The sequence below is a fragment of the Chenopodium album genome, chromosome 5, assembly GCF_948465745.1.
Source record: "Chenopodium album chromosome 5, dcCheAlbu1.1, whole genome shotgun sequence".
Lineage (NCBI taxonomy): Eukaryota > Viridiplantae > Streptophyta > Magnoliopsida > Caryophyllales > Amaranthaceae > Chenopodium > Chenopodium album.
The window spans coordinates 51,425,776-51,449,625 of NC_137838.1; the positions used below are offsets into that span (position 1 = coordinate 51,425,776).

The 23,850-nt window shown below is 38.9% G+C and overlaps 1 non-coding gene across 1 annotated transcript; it reads right to left on the reverse strand.

The window, feature by feature from the left end:
* Positions 1–341: 341 nt before the first annotated feature.
* On the reverse strand, positions 342–447 carry LOC145633571 (small nucleolar RNA R71). Its single transcript, XR_014112883.1, has one exon. It is a non-coding gene; the product is annotated as a small nucleolar RNA R71 (small nucleolar RNA).
* Between the last annotated feature and the right edge of the window lie 23,403 nt (positions 448–23,850).

Below are 23,850 nucleotides of genomic sequence, written 5' to 3' on the forward strand. Positions count from 1 at the left end.
CTCCGGGTGCATACAAGTATGAGAGCGGGATTACTCCATTATTGATTCCGGATAGTGATTTTGAAATCAAGCCGACAATGATCACCTTGATCGAGAGGCGACAATAAGTGCATCGAATAATAGTCCTCTCAACCACCTTAAGGAATTCGAGAAATATTGCAAAACTATTAGGGTGACTGGGGTTGCACAAGAGTTTATAAGGCTCAAATTGTTCCCTTTTTCCCTTATAGGGCGAACCTTGGAATGGTTTGACAAGGAAGTCAAGCCGAGTTCTTTAAGAACATGGGATGATGTTACCAAAGGATTCTTATCTCGTTTCTACCCCCAAAAGAAAACGGCGGACGCTAGAACTTTGATCCAAAATTTCAAGCAAAGGCGTAACGAAAATCTTTATGAAGCATGAAAGAGGTACAAAGAGTATCAAAGAAAGTGCCCTCACCACGGAATTCCAACTTACCAACCAATTCATATTTTCTATGGTGGTTTGAGTCCTCAAGGTAGGTCGAGTTTAGATGTCGGAGCCGGAGGCCCAATTATGAACAAGATGATGGAAGAGGTTGTTGATGTGATAGATGATGTAGTGAGGAACTACATGAGTTGGCAAGAGGTTGGGGAAGAGTTAACAAACGAGTGTGCCTCGGTTGATCAAGTCAATGCCATCAACAAATTGTCTACTCTACTTTCGGACTTAGGGAAGGAGGTGACTTCTATCAAAGCTAAGCTTGAAAATTCATCTTCACAAGCATAAGGTCTTCCCTCCCAATTTAAGGGGAGAGGTACATCTTCTTACTCTAACCCTCTTTTCGCTTCTTATTGAATGATTAGAGAATGTTTGGTTTGTGATTTATGCGGAAGAAATGATCATGATGCTTCTAATTGTCCAAATGTTCCTTGTGATGGATATGATGAATACGATGAAAATGAAAATGTGCATGTGAATTATGTTGGTAATAGTGATTTTGGATCTAGATTTAATGCTCAAAAGAATGTTGGAAATAAGAACTATCACAACCATGGGAGCTACGATAATTATAACCAAAATAGTGGTTATAGGAACCAAGTAACCCAAGGGTTTCGTGGTAACCATAACAACTTTGGTTGTAATGATTAAAGCTACGGACAAGAATATGGGGATCATAACCAAGGTTATGGTAATCATAGTCAAAATTCCGGCAAAAATCTTAGTAAGGGTCATTGGAGTAACCAAAGTAGAGGAAATTTTCAAAATGATGCTCAAAGGGGTTCCTCACCCAAATTTACTCCAATAACTCAATGCCAAAGTGATGATTCCTATGATCAACAATTTATATCTATGAGTAGGCTAGAGAAGTTCATGGTAGATCAAGCCAAGAAGTCGGAAGATTACATATCATCTAGTGGCAAAATGTTTCATGGCCTATTAACTTATGGAAAGATGCTTGAGAACCAAATCATTCAACTAGCTAACCCTTTGAAATATTGTGCTAGACCATCTTCTTTACCCTCGTAAGGAATTGATCCTAAGAAACCGGTTTGTTCAATCACCACTAGGAGTGGTAAGGTCCTTGAAGAAAGTGTCCCTAGGAAAAGTAAGGAGGGTAAAGAGGAGAGTGATTCGAGCAAAAAGAATAAGCATGAGGAGTCTAGCAAGATGAGTGAGAAATCTAATGAATAGCCAAAGGAGAAAGAGAAGAAGAAAGAGGAGGTTTACAAGCCCAAACTTCCATACCCCCAAAATTTCAATAGGCACAAATTGGATGAGTAATTTGGACAATTCATTGAGACGCTTAAGAAAATTTATCTTTCTATTCCTTTCACCGAAGTCTTGGAACAAATGCCAAACTATGCTAAGTTTATTAAGGAAATTTTGAGTGGTAAAAGAGATTGCAATATGGTGGAACCGGTGAATTTGTGGGAGTGTTCTAGCGCCTTTATCCATAATGACTTACCCTAAAAGTTGAAAGACCCCGGGAATTTCTCCTTTCCTTGCAAAATCAAAGGAAAATTGTTCCAAAATGCCCTTTGTGATCTCGGTGCTAGTGTGAGTATTATGCCTTATTCCGTCTTCAAGAGAGTTAAGATAGGTGAGCTCCTTCCATCTAACATGACCCTTCAATTAGCTGATAGATCTATTAAGTTCCCGAAGGGAAGAGTTGAGGATGTTCCCCTTAAGATAGGAGAATTCACAATTCTCGTCGATTTCATTGTGTTAGAAATTGCGGAAGATGACCACATTCCAATCATCTTAGGGAGACCTTTCTTAGCCACCTTGGGAGCTTTGATTGATGTTAAGGGAGGTCGTATTACTTTGAGAGTTGGTAACAATGAGGAAAGTTTCTAGCTAAAACCAATGCATAAGTCTTTGTCTTTTGTGAAAGGAATCATGTGTGTTAATTCCCCTCGCTCCATTGATGATGTTTGTATGATTGATTCTTCAACTAACGATATTCTTGAGAATTGTGATGATGTGTTTTTGAGTTTTGATTGCAAGAAGGTTAGTGAAAAGAAAAAGGAGTTTCCCAATCTCATAGATGGGGAGGAGATTGACATTCCTCATTGGTTTGAGCTCTACCCTCAAGAGGAGGACGATGATCCTAAGAATGTGGATGGTGTGAAACCGTCTACAAAAAGAAAAAAGGCAAAGAAGGAAGCAAGAGCTTTAAAGAAGAAGAGAAAGAGATTGAAGTTGAAAAATGAGAAGGTCGTTTTGGAAATATAAGCAAAGAAGTCTTGTCAAGAAACAATGAAAGGTTGCTCAAAAATGAAGGTGAAGTTATTCTATCCGCTACCTTGGAAAAGGTGGTGTTCTTTGAACCTCCATAATTTGGAGGAAGGGTCGAGCTTAGGTACATAAGCAAGCGCTTCCCGAGAGGCAACCCGGAGATTTCTAACCTTTCCTTTTGTTTTCTATTTTTTTTTAATTTTCTTTCTTTTATTTTCTTTTCTTTCACTTGTTTTTCTTTCGGAATTATAAGGTAATTCATGGAGATGGATTATTTTCTTTTGGAGCACGAGCATTGGATAGGAGTTTTTTGCGTTTTTCGTGGTGATGTATGTTCGATTTTATTGATATTTTGAGGAAACAAGGGTAAGAAATATTAGTGAGGTAAGATAGGGAAATTGTGCAAAAGTTTGAAGAAAATTTAAACTTGGTGAGTTCATTGTGGTGCTACCATTATTTTAAGGGTGTTTAACCCACATTCTTCATGTTTAGAAACTGATTGTTATGATGGGTTCAAAAATCCCGGGATGATATTGAACGATAAGCCCACAGATGAACGCACTAAAGAAGCAAAAGGCCGAGCTAGCTAGTGGCGCTGCGCTCTAGGGGAGTGCGCGAGCGCGCGCGACACTGGCGCGGGCGCGCACCCCTGCAGGCCGAGCCTTATTTTTTTTTTCTGTTTTTCCTCATTTCTTCTTCATCTTAATCTCATACAAACGCACACTCCTTTCATATTGATCTTGAAACCGCTCAAACCCTTACCCCATTCATCAAATTTCTTCAAAAATCAACAAATTTTCAATAAAAAATCATCAATTCATTCCATATTTTCATCCTTTTCAATAAAAACTACACTATTTTCATCTAGTGCAAGCTACAATATCTCTCATCCATTGTTGAACAAATTTGAGCTTTTTCGTTTTTGAGGGAATTGGTGGCCAAAGCTTGTTCAATCTTGCATCCTGTATGGTATAAACATCCTCTTTTACTCTTAAATGAATATTTATATCATGTAATTGCAAGTATTGGATTGTTGATAATTGTTAATAGTAGTAGTTTGAATTTTGGTAATTTTGATGATTGAAGTTGAATTTTGGTTGATTATATGTGTTGTTACTGAATGTTATTGCCTCACATTGTGTTGTTTGATGTTTGTGTAGCTAAATTGATCGTAATTGTTGAGAATTGTTGAGGTTGGATTTTTGGTAGTGCTACATTGATATTGTTAAGCATTGGTTCTTGGTTCCTTTGTGATTGGTGTATGGTTAGAATGCATTTGTTGACTTGAAGTGGTGGTGATTGTGTAAATTTAGGATTGCTCGATTTTGGTAGTGAGTTGTTGCTTGACGATATTGGTAAAGGAGTTTGATTGAGGCATTCTAAATTGTTTGTTGGAGTTTCTTGTGGTGATTGTGGTGTATTGAGTTACTATCTTTGAGAATTTATCATGTGAAAACACATAAAAAACCTCCTCAAGAAACAAAAAATCAATGTAACTATAGAAGAACCCGCTCCTTCCCCCTCTACCTCACAACCTCGTCAACCTACCCCTATCCCCAAACTACGAATTACTGACCCTATTCAAAAAGCTAGATACACCAAACTTAAAGAAAATTGTTCCCTTAAACCTTCACGACACTACTTCCAAGTGGACATGATTAAGTTGGGTATTAATGAAGATTTAAGGGAATTTCTTAACAACCTTCGTATGGGATCTTTCGTGAGCCAGAACATCCGTACCTAATTTCAACCAACTTTGGAGTTCTTGGCCACAGTTGATCTTGTGGTGGCCGAGGGTGGTTACTACTGTGTTCAATTTCAGCTCTTCAACATTGAATTTGATCAATCTCTTGAAGAGTTCAATGCGGCTCTAGACTTCGATCCAAACTTGGATATTCTAGATCCCTAGCTCGTTTTCAATGATGAATATGATCAAAATTCATGGTGGGATGACATTTCTAGGTGTGGTGACTTTGTGACCCGGTATGCCAAGATTTGTAAGGTGTACCAGCCATGTCTCCGGGTTCTCCATTGGCTATTGGGGTATTCGGTGTTTCCGAAGCAAGAATTGGGAAAGATGAGTCAGTTGGAGCTTCGGATTCTTTGGGTGGCTACTCGTGCGAAGTACTGAGGTCGCCTAAATTTGTGGTACACTTTTGTCAAGTATTGGCAAGGATTGCAAGATAGGGATTCCGGCGAGATCCCTTGTGGGAGCATGGTCACAAGGCTAATAACTAACCTTGAGCTCGGGAACTATTTGCCGTCTTACACTCTGGTGGGGGATGTTGATTCTTTCTACCTCGACGTCCGGAAATTGAAGCAAATCCACTTCTTAGCAAAGAATGATGACGACGAGGTGCTTGATTGGCTAAGGGATAACACGCATTGATGCTATCTCCCTAACCCCTCCTTGACTTCTCTCTACCGCGAGAATGTGGAAAACATTTGGCATGTCTCAAAAATTCATCGCCCTCCCTACTATGAGGATGAGGAGGAGATGGGTGAAGAAGAGGAAGAAGAGCCACAGCAACAACAACAACAACAACAACATCACCAATTTGCTTACTCCGACTTGGATGCCCTTAGTGCTCAAATGAAGAACATGCAAATCAGGTTGGAGGGCATGTATGATCAAGACTCTGAGGCCCTCTATTCTCATATGAGAGGGATTTTGGAGATGCAACAAGGAATGTTTCTCCAACAACAACATTTGTATGATACAGGTGTTAACCGGGGAGACATTACTCCCCCAGTTAACTACCCTTACTTTCCACCCCAATATGATCCTATACCATCTTTTGGGGGTGATGGAGTACCTACATACCCATATTGGCAAGGACAGCTGCGGCCCAACACTGAGACTCGCTCATTCCTTGATGAGCACGGTAACTATGATTACCGTGTTCCCGGTGGGAGCAAATTTAGGGGTGATCCTAACTACCCCTATGTACACACCGATCACCCACTAACGCTCTCCTTGCCCGAGTAATTCACTCCCCTTGCCCCTTGGCAACAAGATAACTTTAGGGGGCATTATGGTTGGCCACCCGGTTACACCGGGGGGATAGGATCCTTATGGTCCCCCATCCGGGTTTTCCTATGATGGGGATAACAATGATGGCCCCAGGCCAAGTGATATTGGTAGCTAGTCCCCTCATTTTTGTGTCATGTGTCTCCATCCCTTGTCTTATGTGTTCTTGCTTTGTATTGATGGGATGTTGAGATGTATCTATGATTAGCTTGGGGGAATTTTTCCTTTTCTTAGGGGTTTGTCTCGGTGGCCAATTTGTTGTTGAAACTCACCTTGTTTCTTTTGCCTCTTTGTATGATGGTCTCTTTCTTGATTCCTCTTTGATGGTGTTTTCTCATTCTTAATCTTGTTTTTGTTGTGATGATGGTTCATGAGTTGCTCCCTAGAATCCAAACCCCTAATATCAAAAACCCATGAATCCAAACCCTTGAATCAAAATTTTGTAGCTTAGTACTTTGTTATTTAGTTAGATCTTTAGTTGCTTCTTTAGTTCTTATTTTCTTATTTTTTCTTTCTTGATAGTTTAGTTTTGCTTATTTTTGCTTTCTTTCCTTTTCGTTTTCTTTTCTTTTCATTTGTTTTGAAGTTACTAACTGTTTTCTTTGTCTATAGTTCTCTTTTCTATTTTTGTTCTCATATGGCTTTGATGATGATGCTTTGTTTCTTGGAGCTTCATGAGGTGGTTGATTCTTTACCTTACTATTTTAGCATTTCTCGGAAGCCAGTGAGATCTTTCTTATTTTTTCTTTATCTCTTTTATTTTCTTGGATGCATAGTTTAGGATTAGTTTTAGGAAAAAGTTGAATGGTTCGAGGATGGATGCTTTTAACACTTAGAGTGTTTGGGATCATTGGAAATGTTGTCATTTGATCACTTGTTTGTTGCTTGGGAATTACATGTTTAACTTGCATATTCGTTCCATTCTTTATTTTCCTTCTTTTCCTTTATCCATGTTTTTCTTTTTCTCCTTTCTTATCTTTTATTTTTCTTTCTTCTTGTTTTTGGTTTTTGGTATGTTTTGAGGCTTTATTTGTCACTTTTTGTTTTCCCTTTGAATTGGACTATATACAACCGCTTTTTTCTTTTAAATGAATATCTTCCTAAATGGTATGGGTATGCACGGTTTGAGAATATGCTTGGTTGACTCTAGGATAGGTGTATGCTAAGGTAGCATGTTTTAGAACTAGGAGGATCATGAAACCGGATTCTACTTGTTTGTGGCATGTTGGTAGTTGCTTCCTATGGTCGATTTGACACCTATAGTGAGTTTTTGCTACATCCATGTGAGGTTCATCATTTTTCAAGCCTTCTACATATCTTGCATGAGTGGCATGGATCCTTGACTATTGCGGACCTAATCTTGAATCTTGACTCATAATTCTCAACCACGAGACCAAACCATCTAGGGATGACAAAGGCATCTTTTTGGGGTGGTAATTTTTATTTTCTTGGTTAATTTTCTTCTTTTAGATCATTGGGTTTTTATTTTCCTTCTTGCTAACCATTTGAGCCTTTTCCCTTCTTTTCAAGCCACATCTTTAGAACTTTGAGCCTTTTGTTTCTTTTTGTTCCATTTTTGGTTTTTGTGAAGCAAATGGCCATGTTTTTTGAGTTTGTGGTATATAAGTATGGATATTGGCTCCTTTTGTAAGCAAGCTTGTGTTTTGTGTATATTTCGTGAATAATGGCAAATGATTGATGGAAAAAGATGTCCTTAGTGTAAAAAAGGTAAGGACTTAATAAATGCAAAATTGTAAAAGTCGTCCTAAGTTAAAGAGGCATGGAGATTTGCTTTGAAATAATTGAAAATAAAAAATAATAAAAAAGAATTGAAAATAAGAAAAATAAAAAATATTTTGATGTGATTCTTTTCTCCTTTTCAAGCATTGAGGACAATGCTTTCTTTAAGCTTGGGGGAGGACAATGCTTTCTTTAAGCTTAGGGGAGAAGCGTTTACGCTTTTTGTATATATGATTGTGGTTATAGCTTTGAATAAGCTTGGGGGAGTTAGTTAGTTTTTGTTTGGCGATTGCTTTGTTATGAGGAGAAGGTTTGATCACCCTTTGCTTTACTTATTAGGAATACCGCCAAAGTTTAAAATTTTAAGCCTACCCTCACCCTTTTTTCCCTCACGTTACAACCATTGGGAAAGACCTTTCGACCTAGAGTTTGAGTCAAATTTTGAGGGAGGACATTATGAGTTAAAGCCTAAAGAGAGGGGATGCATAGTCAAGACGTCGTGTAGCCCAAAAGTGTTCTTTTTCGGCTCCTTTGAGGAGCTATTGAGATGACTATAGGGAGAACGCGGTAAGATCAAACGGGATGAAGGTGAATTGTGATAACTAGTTCTCCATGCTTTGCATACTTTATGTTTCAATCAACCTCGGATATCTTGAAACGTGCATACCCCTATTGCTTAAGAAATATGTTTATTCATTTGAAATGCGGTCATTTTGTAAAGTCCAATTCTTAAAGGTTTCAATTTTGTTTTTTAATTTTCTTTCTTTTACTTTCCTTTTTGTGGTTTGCCTCATGTATGTTGGTGGAAAGTTATAGGTTAAGCTCTTAGAAAACCTTTACGAGACCTCACTCGTCCTCATAGGCGACTTTGGGGTTTACAGGGCTTGTTGTAGCTAAAAACAACCGTGATTCCTACATTAGTGAGTTTTAGTGTATATTCTCATCTTATGTCTTTGTTTTTTTTTTTGAATAAGTCTTTCATCCTTATTCTTTCTTGCTTTGTTTTTCTAGAGGACGAGCAAAAGTTCAGCTTGGGAAAATTCGATGAGTGTCATTTATGGCACTCATTTGGTTCTTTTTAGGGTGAATTTCATGTAATTCTATAGCTCTTTTTCCTTAATTTAACTCTTTATTTCTTTTAGTTTGCATTTTCTTAGTCGGATTTCTTTCTTTATGCATTTCTTGGTTTATTTCGTTATTTTCTCTTTTATTTTCTTGTTTTCCTGTAATTTTCAGGTTAAGGTCGTTATCCAAGTTTCCCGAAGCTTCTTCCCAAGTTTGGCTTTGATTAGGATGTCTAATGTTCTCCACTTCAAGCTCAACCATGGAGAAGTGCAAGTTCCTAAAGTCCTTAAGCTGTGTATTCAAGCAATGGGGGCATGATTTCTTATGTTGAACCCACAAACATGGAGTTTAGAAACTCCAAGGTCCCGTGTTTATCAATAGCATTAAGTGGAACGCACGAGGAGCATCGGCATGATAGGGAAGAGGGTTGTCCTGTTCCCAGGCGCGGGCGCGCCTGTCTGGGTCTCTGTTTCGTACCCAGATTTGCGCGGTTGCGCTCTCCCCTATAGTTGGCCACGCCTGTACGGGTTTATTTGGGGACGATCTAACTAAGTTCTCTTAGTTAGTTTTACTATATATAGACTTTCATTCTATTTTTAGAGGGAGGAATATTTTTCAGAAATTAGAATAGAATTAGAATTAGAATTTTAGAGAGAGAAACTCTAGAATGTAGAGAGAGAAGTTCTTTATTGATGATGAAAGATTGGTAATTCTAGCATTTTCTCCATTTAATTGAAGCAAGTTTGTAAGGATTTCATTTACTTTAATGCAATCTTTAGCTTATTATTTCAGCTGTTTTGTTGATTGTTCAAGTTTGAATTGAATTTGTGATTGAATTAGTTATATTGATATGATGATGATGAAATTGTTGATTAGCTTTGTTTTGATCTTGATTTTAACGGATTGTGAGTAGTTCTCTTGCTAGGGGAATGGTGAAGCATATATGAGTAATGGATTGATGCTAACTGGGGGAAATTGTTGGAGTTGATGTTGTGATTCAATTGGTTGATTGAGTAAGTGCATGTGTGTGATTAACTAAAGAGTAGCTAACTTTGATTGTTACACTAGAACGCATTGTAAGCTCGCATTGATACGGAAAATTGATTTGTGGCTTGCTTTTGTCGATTTAGTATGTTTATAAGGTTCCTAGTTAGAGTCTCTTGTAGTTGACGCTAGTGTGACCTCTAGGAGATTAGCCTACCTTACTCTCTTGATTGCTTAATTGATTTTCCCTCGCAACACTCGACTTAGTCATCTCCAATCCCGATTAGCTATATCTATTCCGAGTATATGCGGATCCTAACCCTAGTGCTTGATAAATTTGATTTCATTTTGATTGTTTGATTGTTTGGAATATACACACCTCACTTCATTGCTTCGAAATAGCTTAGCTTTGACATTAGCATTCACCTCCCATTCGTAGTGGTTCGACCCTTGACTTGCCTCTATACTTGTATATAGGTTTGTTAAGTTTTTACAAATTTAGTTTCACCGAGGAAGGATTAGTTTCAATGACCTAGTTTCCGCCCTAGATCATCATGTCAATGCCACCGCCTAAAATCAAAAAGCAAATTCGGGGATTTATTGGCCGGTTGCAATACATAAGTAGGTTCATATCTAAATTGACAATGATATGTGAAAAAATATTCAAGAATCTTAAAAAGAATATGCAAGTAATATGGGACGATGAGTGTCAAAAAGCCTTTAAGAAGATCAAAGCCTATCTCGCTAACCCTCATATATTAGCTTGTACTTAATAGTCACCAAAGAGACAATGGGGCCTATGCTTGCACAAGAAGTAGAAGGAATGGAGAACACCATCTACTATATAAGTAAAAAGATGCTCGAGTATAAAATACGCTATACACCACTTGAGAAATTGTGCCTCACATTAGTGTGGGCCACAACCAAGTTAAGACATTACATGCTCCTTTATATAGTCTTAGTAGTATCTCGAATGGATCCACTCAAGTACCTTTTCGAGAAATCTACATTAAATGGGCGAATATCAAGATGGATAGTCAACTTAGCCCAATTCGACGTATGGTTCATCCCCAAAAGGCCATTAAAGGATCTGTGATTTCTGATTTCATAGCAGATTTTCCAATAGAAGATTCCACGCCTATACACAAAAATGATTTTCCAGACAAAGACTTGATGGTCACAGAAGATGATACTTGGACTCTGTACTTCGACGGAGCCTCAAACCAAAAGGGATGTGGTTTAGGAGTACTATTGGTATCACCTAAAGAAGAACATGTTCCAATCTCCTCAAAGCTAGATTTCGATGTTACTAACAAAGCTACAGAATACGAGGCATGCATGGTAGGCCTCGAAACATCATTGAAGTTGGGAGTAAAGAAACTTTGAACTTTCGGAGATTCTTCGTTGATCACCAATCAAACTTCCTAGAGATGGAAAGTAAGGAGTGAAAGCTTGGCCCCTTACAAAGGGAGAATATCCACCCCACGCTGATAAAAGAGCAAAAAGAGCAAAAAGAGCCTTAAGACTTTTGGCTTCCCAATATGTGCTCATTAACGACGAGTTACACAAAAGGGTACCTAAAGGTCGAGCTCTTCTATGTGTAGGAAAAAAGGAAGCCCAAAGGGCTATGAGAATAGTCCACGAAGGGGTGTGTGGAACACACGTAAATGGAAAAATGCTAGTAAAAAAGATAATGCACGAAGGGTATTATTGGACTACCATGAATAGGGATTGTCATTAATATGTCAAAAGATTACCTAAATGCCCAATATATGCTAACTTGAAACATTTCCTTCATCTCTCCTCTGCACCTAAACATCACCATGACCATTTTCAACATGGGGAATATATATTATTGGAAGAATTACTCCTCTAGGAATAGGAGGCCATGAATACATATTAGTAGCAATTGATTACTTCACTAAATGGGTTGAAGCAAAATCATATGCCAAACTCACTGCAAAACATGTAGCAACTTTTATCAAAAGAAACATTATTTGTCAATATGGAGTCCCACATGAAATGATAAGTGACAATGGAACTCACTTTCAAGCAGAATGTGAAGAATTGTTACAAAAGTATGGCATTAAACACCATCATTTTTATCCATATAGACCTGAGGCCAACGGTGCAGTTGAGGCAGCTAATAAAAATTAAAAAACTATCATCGAGATAATGACAGAAAATTACAAAGATTGGCTTGACAAACTCCACTTTGCTCTGTGGGGTTATTGTACATGAATTCGCTCATCAATAGGGAATACGCCATTTTCCTTTGTCTATGGAATGGATTCCTTACAACCTGTAGAGCTAAAAATACCTTATCTATGCATCGCGCTAGAAAGTAAACTTGATGAAGTAGAATGGACTAGAGCGAGATATGAGGAGCTAATTCTACTTGATTAAAAGCGAATAGAGGCTCTACATCATACTCAATGTTATCAAACTCATATGGCTAGACACTTCAACAAGAAATTCAAGCCAAGGAATATTAAAGTAGGGGATTTGGTGCTAAACTGGGAAAATTTCGGTGCATTTCATAAATTTTCGACTTTCGTACTTGAATATTTTTAGAAAAATAATTAAGTATTTTCATTGCTTTAATGGAGATTGTAATGTAAATATTGATTTAATTCCAAAAGATAAAAATTGCATTAATAAAATAAAGTAAAATTACATTATTAATGGAATTTGAATAAAAGCTTAAATAAATTGACTTAAAAGTTAAATTTGTATAATAAATTGAAAGTAAAGCAATGCTCTAATCTTTCTTCTCATTCTTTGCTCTCTTCCAATTCTTGTCAGCTTCTTCTTGCTCATCCATTACTTTTGCTAGCAAACATCCTTTAGAGGATTTGCATTCAATTTTGGTGTTAATAGTTTCTCCCATAGCCATTACACCATGTTTCTTCTCTACCCATGTTTTCTTTTCTTTAAAGTCAGCTTTTCTTTTCTCTTTTCCTTTAGTAGTGACTTTTTTTCTAGGCATCATAAGATTTTTAAATTCAGCTCATTCACCTAAGCGTTCCTTAGCATGAGCTATCTTGTCTCCCAGAAGATTCTTCACATTGGTTTTAGTTTGATCTTTCTTCTTGTCCTTTTTAGGACTATCAAGTAGCCAATGCTTCACATCCTTGGATAAAGGAGGAGGAATCTTTTGGGTAACAACTTCCCATAAAGGCCTAGCACTCGAATAGGTGTCATACCTCTCTACTTCTTGTGACACAGGAAATTCATAACGATGACGAAGATCTCCAGAAGGAATGTTATGAGCTAGGCCATAATGCCTTTTTACCCTGCAGGGGTAATAAAAAGTCAACTTGGACAAACATAGAAGACGGCAGAAGGGTCTCTTGTTGACACCAACCATCTTCTCAATTTTCTACCATGGGATGATCCATTTGATAGCAAAATTACAAGAAGTGAATATTTTGCTCCACTACCGGCGACTCATCTTTATGGAAAAGCGCTTATTTCGCCTCACAAAGCACTTTCAAGTGTATTTTCCAACGTTTTCAGGAGGACTAATTAATTCTAGTCTCTCCATTAGCCACATCTGCAAAAATTTAATGCAAATAATTAGTATTACTATACAAAAATATATGTTTTTGATTTTTGTAATTAAAAATATTATTTTTCTACCTGTAATAAAATTGGAGAGCCTCAAAAAGGTGCTTTTGGATATTTCTTTAATTCATCCAAACTAAGCATAGTTTCTCCAAAAATTAATGGCATTGGATTCGTCCTTACACTAAAATTGCTTGACCCTCGCGATTATTACCATTAGTGAGGAGATATTGGCTAAACATGCAAAAGAGAAAATCTCTCCTCCTATAAACATGAAAAGAAACATAATATGGTTTATCAAAGTAGTGGCGTGCAAATTCTTTCAGATTAACTACAGTTCCATCTACAATATTTGTTAGATCCCTGTGTTTAAGAATAAAGAAACGCTCACAATCCTTATAATAATATTCACTAATATTAGGAATTACCGCAAGATCCCTGGAAGGAAAGCCTAGAATAGCACCAAATTCTTCCTGTAAAGGACTAATTTGGTCATAGCCTAATCTAAAGTAATGAGTGTCTGGATCGCAATATTCTAAGGCGGTATGAATAGAGTATTTATCTATGTCTACCCCCTTAATACCATAAATACCTCCCCCAAATGAAAGAAATCAAGCTCTTTTCTCTCCCTAGCAGTCAAAGAACGGCACCACTCACTCGTTAAATCACTAAAACTTTTAGACATGATTGCTTAAAGAGAATTAAAGTTATAACTATTATTTTAATCTTTTCGAAATATACAAAACTCGGCAGATTTGGGGGCTATTTATGCACAAAACTGGTATAGTTTGTTTCCCGAAAGGATTCGGAGAAAAAAAGTGTGTCGCCAGACGACAAGGTTAGCGTCTGGCGACGACGTCAGCGTTTGGCGATAGAAAGTCAGCTGAACGACAGCTTATCTGTGCTATGCAAATCATATGTTTTTAATTACGACTCAATTTTTTGCATTAACTTTACGTTTTTGTCCTCTTTCAAACATGTTTTGATTAATTTTAATTAATTTTGTGGTTACGTTAGTCTAAATTTTATTTTTCATTTTTTCTTTTTGGGGGAGAAAGTCGGATACCCTCCATTAATATTAAAAATGACTGCAATTTTTTTGCGCAAAAATTAGTCACATTTTTTTCACACACTCATATGCACATAAAATAAAAAATAAAATACAAAGATAAAATAAGCATAAAAAGTTTGTATACACAATATGTCTAACATAGAAGTCAAATTAGCAAAGTCCTACAAGTCAAATAAAATAAACACAGGTACAGCTACAGTGCTAGGGGACGCAAATGGGGAGGCACTCCCAATGTGTCAAAAAATCGTGGAGTATGCCCCTCACCGGCTCTAGGATCGCTGACAGTCGGGATCGGCAGAGTAAGGCCAGCCCATCCAAGTTCACTCTGGAGCTGAATAGCCAACAGTTGAGGCTGCGGCGGATGCTGTGACGACCCACCACCCCCTAAAGAAGTCAATGGAACGCCTCATTGGCCTGCCGACCTAGCGTGTGCAACCTCATACGAAGAGCCTGAACCCTTCATCACTCCGGTGGAGCCGTCTCCAATCGACCACCCTCACCCCTTGAAGAGGCACGACAATGCCTCGAGTCGGACCTCTCTCTCCTAGCCTCAGGTCTAGCCCGAGTGTGTAGAGGAGGAATAGGCTATCTTTAGAAAATTAAGCCATGTTAGATGCTAAATGAGTAAAAAATTCATGAGATAAAGGATAAGATAAATACCTCTGCAGTGTCGTCACGGCAATAAGAATCTCGATCCCTCAATCTCACCAGCTGGTAATGAAAGGCGTCCAAATCCCTCGCCATCCTTGTAACCACCTCGTGATAGAACTGTCAAGATATAAGTTAGTAACAATCAAAGACATACGTGCAAGTAAAAAGGCAAACAAATGACTTACCCAAGTTTGGTGTCGTGGTATCGACTACTCGATAAAGCGGTGGTCTGGAGGAGCCAGAGGAATCATTTCCTCAACGGGGCCATACATCCCATGATAGATGATGGATTCGGGAGGAGCAATAAACTCCGCGCACACATCCTACAAAATAAACTGGGTAATTAATGCCTACTTAAGGGTATGCAATAAACAAATACACAAGATAAAGAATACCTCCGCTTCTCCCTCTGGAAAAACAGGTGGTGGATCCAAGAGCGGCAGCAATGCCTTTGTGTAGCATAGCTCCGGACGAGCATGAATCTGCCAAGGTGTGCCCTATGGCACCCTACACGCCAAGGTCCTCAACCTCGCCTTATCAAATATATGTCGAGGAGGGTGAGCGGGAACAACAAAAGGCTCCAAGGAGTGCTGAATAGCAAGTTTTTCGCCTAGATACACCACAGCCTTATATGTCCCCTAGAAATACCGATGCTGAGCGTTGTATTGCGCAACCAGCGCAGAAATGTCAAAATTGGCCCACGGCCGAAACTCCACGACCAGGTCCTACAAAACATATACTCATAAAACAAAATCCTTCTAAAGATAAAAAGGCAATCATTTAAGGAACATACCAAGTGGATTAGCTCTCGAATGTGCCTAGTAGTAACATCTGCACTATGACGGCCTCCCCAACCTACAACAATGGGGAGCTCGGAAGGTGAAGGTCTCGCCGGCGCAAGAGATGGTAAGTAGTCATAGAACCAGATCTATGAAAATAAAGAAATGTCAATGAATGCCAATAAAGATATAGACCTAACTTTAAAAGAAATAAAGTGTACCTCTAAGACCCTCCAAAACCTAGAAAGCGCGATATCTCCCTCGAAGGTGTTATGACGACTAGAAAGTCGCAGTCCGACTAGGAAGTTCGCGTAGGCCAAGCTTGCCCAATCATACGACCTAACAGTAGGAAGGTCGTGAAGAGCAGGCAGGTAGTAGAGTAGTACTCGACTACCTCTGTTAGGTGAAAAGGTCCCTAACAACAAGATAAGAGAAAAAATGCGCACCCGCTGCTCTAAGGTGGTCGTATTGTCCATAAAGGCCGCCTCAAGTGTGGTCCGGCGAATGCTTCTAGTGCTAAGCTGCGTCGGATCAGCCTCAGCACGAGCCCGAATGGTGATAGGGCCCAACAGCTCCAGTACTTCTGGAGAAAAGACAGTAATCTCGCTGTCGAAAGGAAACGAGACCGAAGTAAACTCCAATCTCGTGATGAGACTGAAGTCAGCAGAGGTAACCGTCATCTCACCCCAAGGAAAATGAAAGGTGTTGGTGGTGTCCCAAAAGAACTCCACCAAAGCTCGGACTATATAGTGGCTTTGTTTTAAAGAGTACATAGCTTGAGTGGATCGTAGAAAAAGAGTCAAACCACGTGACTCCCGCAGAAAGCGCAAACCGTTATGGTCGCGGAATTACGTATCTTACAAAGAGCTGATGATCGTGTTACCTGAACCATGGCTACGGACCCTACCACTGTAAATCCCTCATCCGACGCGCTCTAAAATGTGGAACTCAGACGCAAAATACAGAGTGCGCTCGTCCCACTTTGGAAACTTGCCCAGAGAAGAATAGGTCCCTATACCAACGTCAACGGGATCGTCCTCCCGATGAGCCTCCTTAGATCATGAGAACAAGAATCCGAACCATGTCGTCTTGCCATTCTATATTATGAAAAATACTAGAAAATTAAGGTTCTATAGTATCTAAGGTTCGCCTAGCCACATGATATTATGTTCGCAAAAAATAGAGTACGTAGTACTAAAACAGAGAATAATTTCAATTTGAGCATAAATGGCAATTTTTAGCAATCAAACAATTTCTTGTAATACCATGAAAAATATTGTGACAAATTTGACAAGAATGGCTAGCAAAAATACGAAGAACAATAGTCACATTGTTCTCACAAACTCAAGAGGTCCAACAATGGCAATTTGTTCATTTCTTTACCAAATTGAGTAAAACAAGTCTCAAAATTCTCTAAACATGATATATAAACATAATACAGCAGTTTTAAGGCATAAAATTCGATAAACAAAGCAAATTAAGCATAATTGGGTTTGATTTTTTTTAATACTCGCGCACAAACATCTCCAAGTTTAGTAAAACCGAATTAAGTTTGAAAAAACTTACATGGATCCAGAAAATAGATGAGAAGAGCTTTGATTTGACACAAATTTAAGCAAATTTTGTGGATGAACGAGCAAGAACGATCAATTCGAAGTTTCGAGCGCAAACGAACAATAGCAGCAGTAGTCACGGTAAATGAAGAAGAAAGGGGTATTATTTCAAAAACCTCACATCAGCAGCAGACGACGAGTTCGTCGTCAGGCGCTGACCTTCGTCGCCTGGAGGTGGAGCTAAAACTTGGCGATAGTACATTCTAGCTTACGCTGGTGCGGCGACAGGATACGTGGCCCTCGTAAATGACTATGTGGACCCTATGCAACAATTTTTGGTTCCTTGGCACGCCAGTTAGCCCTTATAAACATTTGGCATGATTAAGTAAACGGCTCGGTTACAATCACAATAGGTGATCGACCTGATAAAAGATCGGCTTACTTAGCTTAAAGCGCCTAAACATTAGCTCATCGCAAAGGCACCGACATAACGATTCATAAGAAGAAAAAAGCACCGACATAATGGTTCACAAACAACAAAATGTGCCGAGGTACTGGCACCGGGGAAATTTTAGGAAATATAACAGTAACAAAGTTCAAGCGAGCTTTAAGGATCAATAAGCGTTGGTCTTTGGTAATTTTCTTTGGAATATTATTGCAAAATTGAAGCTAACTTCAAGCGAAGTTATCTTCGACAGCATTCCCTTAGATGTGGAAAATTATCAGAAAACTGAGGATGACTTCAAGCGAAGTGGTCTTCGACGGCGTTCCCTAAGATGTGGAATGTTGTAAAAAAAATAGGAGGTGATTTCAAGAGAAGTTATCTTCGATCACATTCCCTAGGATGTGGAAGATGGTCATAAAATAGCAGAAAATGAAGGCAGCTGCAAGTGTGGTAGTCTTCAGGCGGTATCACCAAGGAAGAGGTTGTAGATATCATTGGGGATGTAGTTAGACACTACATAGAATGGAAAGATGGTGAGAAAGAGCCTATAAACAAGAGTAGCACTACGAAATGCTCGATTGAACAAATCAATGCTATCAACAATTTGTCAACTCAAATTTCGGACTTAGGGAAGGAAGTAGTTTCTATCAAGTTTAAGATCGAGAGTGCAACCTAACAAGCACCGATTCTTCCCTCCAAAATTAAGGGGGAGAGGTACACCTTCATCCCCTAACTTTCTCCCCTCTTCTTGTTGCATGGTTAGAGAATGTTAGTCTTGTGATTTATGTGGAATGAATGATCATGACGCTTCTATTTTCCCTAATGTTCCTTGTGATTACTATGTTGGGAATGAGAATGAACATGTGAATTTTGTTGCTAATAAAAATGTTGGACCGAGATTTGATGCTCAAAGGAATGTTGGGAATAGGATTTATCACAACCAAGGGAACTATGATAATTATAACCAAAATAGTGGTTATAGAAACCATTTAATCCAAATATTGTGGTAGCTAAAACAACCATGGTTATAATGGTCAAAGTCATGGCCAAGGATATGGGGATTGTAACCAAGGTTATGGTAACCATAATCACGATTGTGGCCAAAATCAATGTAGAGGTAATTGGAGCAATTAAAGTAGGGGAAATCTTCAAAGAAATTTTCAAAGAGTTACCCCGCTTGGATTTATTCCAAATACTCAAGGCCAAAGTGATAATTTTTATGATCAACCATTCTCTTCTAGGAGTTTCTTTGAGGATGTCATAGAGAAGCAAGGCAAATTGTTGAACACCTACATGACCCTAAGTAATGAGAAGTTCAATGACATGTTAACTTACCATAAGGGGTTGGAGACCTAAATTTCTCAATTGGCTAGTGAATTTAAGGAATTTACAAATCTTTCTTCTTTGACTTCACTAAGCTTAGATCCCAAGAGCCCTATAAATGCGATTGTGACTAGGAGTGGTAAGGTACTTGAGAGTGAGGTTTCTAAGAAGAGTGATGCTAAAGAGAGTCCTAGCAAGAGTTAAATTGAGAATAAGGGAGATGAGAACCCTTTGGTTGAGGAAGTCGCTACGGAACAAGTTAAGAAGGTGAAAGAGAAAGAAAAAGAAGTCTACAAGCCCAAGCTCTCTTACCCCCAAAAGTTTTATAGGCACAAATTAGACGAGCAATTTGGGAAATCTATAGAGATGCTTAGGCAACTTCATCTTACTCTTCCTTTCACCGATGTGATAGAACAAATGTGAAATTATGAAAAGTTCCTTAATGAGATCTTGAGTTGAAAGAGGACATATGATGTGGCGAAAATAGTTAACTTGACCGAGAATTGTAGTGCAATCATAATGAACAAAATTCCACCCAAGTTGAAGGATCCTGGAAACTTTTCTATCCCTTGTGCTATTTATAAAATGCAAATTGATAATGCCTTTTGTGACTTAGAAGCTAGTGTTAGCATTATGCCATACTCATTTTATCAAAGACTAGAGAAGGGAGAACTTTTACCTACCAACATTACCTTGTAATTAGCCGATAGATCAATTAGGATTCCAAGGGATAAGGTGGAGGATGTTCCCTTAAGGGTAGGAAAGTTCATCATTCCGGTAGATTTTGTGGTCCTTGACATAGACGGGGATTCTACAATTCCTATTATTCTTGGTAGACCATTTCTTGCTACTTTGAGTGCTTTTATTGATGTCAAAAGTGCTAAGATTTCACTTAAAATTGGAGATGAGGGATTTCACATAGACGGGGAAATGAAAGTATGAAGTATCCTTCTTCATCTCTTATGAATTGCATGAGAGTTGAAATTTTAGACATTCTTGTACATTCCATGCATGAGCGCTTGCTTATAACTAATGATCCTTCTTGAGTGCGTTTTGTTAAACAAGGAAAATATAGGTGTTCCTTGCAAGAAAATGGCTTTGTATGAAAATTTGTTAGATGGGACTGTTGAAGGAAGTGATAAGCAAATATGCAGAAAAATCTCAAGCCATGAGGCTTTGCAAGCGGCTTCAAGCAAGGAAGGTAAAGGTGTTCCCATGTTAGAGCTCAAACCTCTACCATCTCACCTTAGGTATAAGTTCTTGAGCCAAAATTCTACTTATCCCGTGATTGTTAATGCATCTTTGATTGAAAGCCAAGCTCAAGCATCATGCGATGTTTTGAGAAGGCACTAAGGTGCTTTGAGATATACCTTTGACGATATCAAAGGTATAAGCCCCACTTTATGTACACACCACATAACCCTTGAGGACGACGCTTTTCCTTCTATTTAGCGACAATGGAAATTACATCCCCAAATGGGGGAGGTAGTGAAGTAAGAGATTACAATGATTTTAGATGCGGGAATCATATTCCCCATCTCAAGCTCAGGTGGGTCTCACCCATTCATGTCTTTCCAAAGATGGAAGACATGGCCGTCGTCAAGAATGAGCTTATTTCGACAAGGACAATCACCGGTTGGCGAATGTGTATAGACTATTGACGTCTAAACACATCCACCAAGAAAGATCACTTCCTTCTTCCTTTCATTGATCAAATTCTTGAAAGACTAACGAGGCACAAGTGTTATTATTTCCTTGATGGTTACTCGGGTTTTGTCCAAATTCCTATTCACCCTGATGAGAAAGAGAAAACTACTTTTACTTATCCCAATGGTACCTTTGCTTATAAAAGAATGCCATTCGGCCTTTGCAATGCTCCTGCAACTTTCCAACGGTGTATGATGAGTATCTTTGGAGACATGTCAGAGGAGGAGATGGAGGTGTTTATGGATAACTTTTCCATAGGTGGAGTTTCCTTTGATACGTGCCTTGAAAATCTTGAAAAGTGCTTGGCAAGGTGTGAGAAGGTGAACTTAGTGTTGAATGGAAAAATAATGCCATTTTATGGTTAAAGAAGGCATAGTCCTTGGGCACAAAATTTCTCACAAGGGCATAGAGGTGGACAAGGCAAAGATAGAGGTTATTGAAAAGTTGCCACCTCCGGTTAATGTGATGGGTGTGAGATCATTTTTAGGGCATGCCGAGTTTTGTAGAAGATTCATCAAGGATGTTTCTCTCATTGCAAGGCCTCTCAATGATCTTCTTCAAAAGGATGTGGAGTTTGTGTTTGATGATAAGTGTTTGGAAGCTTTCAACAAGTTAAAGAAAGCTTTGATTTCTACTCCCATTGTCCAAGCCCCTAGATGGGATTTACCCTTCAGGTTGATGCGTGATTCAAGTGACATGAACATTGGAGGTGTTTTAGGTCCAAGAGTTGATAAAAAGCTTCATGTCATTTATTATATGTCAAACACTCTTAATGACGCTCAAAGGAATTACACTACAACGGTGAAAAAGTTCTTGGTGTTAGGGTTTTGTAAGTCCAACTTACCGCGGAAATGACCCCGACCCAAAGAACCACTCACAATTAATAAAACCATAAAGCATAACAAATAAACATAAAAGGATAACATCGGAATTTACCTGTGTCGCGTGATTCACCCGACCTAATGGGCTCTTACTTGAAAGCTTTAGCTCCGAAAATACCGAGCCTCCAACGGTATCCACCCACAAAGGACTAACACCGACTTTTTAGGTCCTCTACCTTGGAGTTAGCAAGGTCCGACCAAAACCCAAGTGTTAATGGAGTTTAAGAGTTTTTGCAAAAATGCAATGCTCTTTCTAACTCCCACTCAAGCAAAGAATTCTCAAGCCATGCTTTGGCTATTCATAAGGAAGGATAGCTTGTGAATTCAACTCATCTTTCAATGTGGGATCTTTTTGGGATCTTTTTGTGAAAGATTGATGAATTCAATCCTGAGTTAAATAAACCAAGGAACAAGTAACAAGTGTCACCTGGTTAGGTGAAGACAACTTTCCCACTTGGTCCCCAAGGCAATTCACATGCAATGTGAACTAACCATGTGTCACCCAACCTTGAGCCCCAAGTTGGGTTCGGTTGGGCCATTTTATTTTGGACCGTGTCCATGACCCGTCACCCGGGTCCACGGCCTCTTGCCACACTCGCTGCCACCATGGCGCGTTGCCACGAGGCACGCTGCCACTTGGTGGCTGCCACGTGTGCTGCCACATGGCGCTTTGCCATGTGTGCTACCACGTGGCACGAACCAATTGGGCGCACTTTCCTAGCCTTTCGCGTGGCTAGGATTTTATTTGTTACTTGAACCATTTTCCCATCTCGCAAAATCCTAAATTTTGGCTCAACATTTGAGATTCTCCGACGCTCGGTTTCGACGCTCCAAGCTCGAATTTCCGACGTTTAAATATTTAACACTTGGGTGACGGATTAATTTCTTCTGAATTAATTCGTTGAGTCAGTTCGTATATTTGCTAGGGTGTGACCCGAAGGGTTCAGTCAAGATTAAGCTGTAATATTAATTATACATTATTATTACTGATCAGAAGCGGCCTCCACCCAGGCATTCCGATCACTTGACCTTACTAAATATATTAGCTTTCTAATAATTTTGAACCCGCTATCAAAATAATACACTTGTTCGAAGGACACTATTCCTTTCACTTGGATAATGTTCATTCCTTTAAAAAATTTCGTTGATATTTGTTAGGGTCCAAAAATAGTGTTCACCGATCATGCGGCCCTAAAATATCTTTATGGGAAGAAGGAATCAAATCCAAGGCTAATTCGTTGGGTGTTAGAGCTTCAAATTTTTGACCTTGAGATTAGAGATAAGAAAGGAGCGGAGAATGTTTTAGTGGATCATCTTTCTAGACTTGAGGATTTTCAAGTTCAAGATGATGGGTCTACAATTGAAGATAGAATTTTAGATGATTCTTTGTATGCTATAGAAGTGAAGGAACTCCCATGGTTATTCGATTTCGTTAATTATCTTGCTTGTGGGGAGTTTCCTCTTTCATTTTCCAAGAATCGGAGAAAGAAACTCAAGAGGGAGGCTAGGCATTATGTATGGGATGAACTAATTTCGTATAAAAAGGGTGTTGATGGGTTATTGAGGATATGTGTTCCAAATGAGGAGTTACCTAGTGTATTCAAGATGTGCCACTCGGATCCGAGTGGTGGTCACATGTGTGTTTCAAAAACGGCTTTAAAGGTACTCCAATGCGGATGGTGGTGGCCAAATCTGATTAAGAATGTTTAGGAATTTGTCAAGAGTTGTGATCGGTGTAAAAAGACCGGAAACATTTCAATGAGGAATGAAATGCCACAACAACCTATACTAGAGTTGGAGATTTTTGATGTATGGCCGAGGAATAGACTTCATGAGTCCTTTTCCTACTTCATATGGGAATCAATATATTCTTGTTGCCGTTGATTATGTGTCAAAATGGGTGGAAGCCATTTCTTCACCAACAAATGACCATAAGGTAGCGATAAAGATGTTCAAGAAGATAATTTTCCCACAATTTGGCATTCCAAAGGCGGTTATTAGCGATAATGGATCTCATTTTGTGCATAGCACCTTCCGCAAGATGTTGAAGAAGCATGGAGTTAATCAACGTTTCGGACTCCCCTATCACCCTCAAACTAGTGGGCAAGTCCAGGAGTCTAACGGTCAAATCAAATTGATTCTTAAGAGACGGTCGCAAGAAATAGGAAGGATTGGTTAGATAAGCTAGATGATGCTTTGTGGGCATATAGAACGGCCTTCAAGACTTGTATTGGCACTACTCCTTACCGCTTGGTTTATAGGAAGTCTTGTCATCTTCCGGTTAAACTTAAACATCTTACTCATTGGGCTATTAAGAAAATCAATTTCGACTTGGCAAGTGCGGGTGAGCA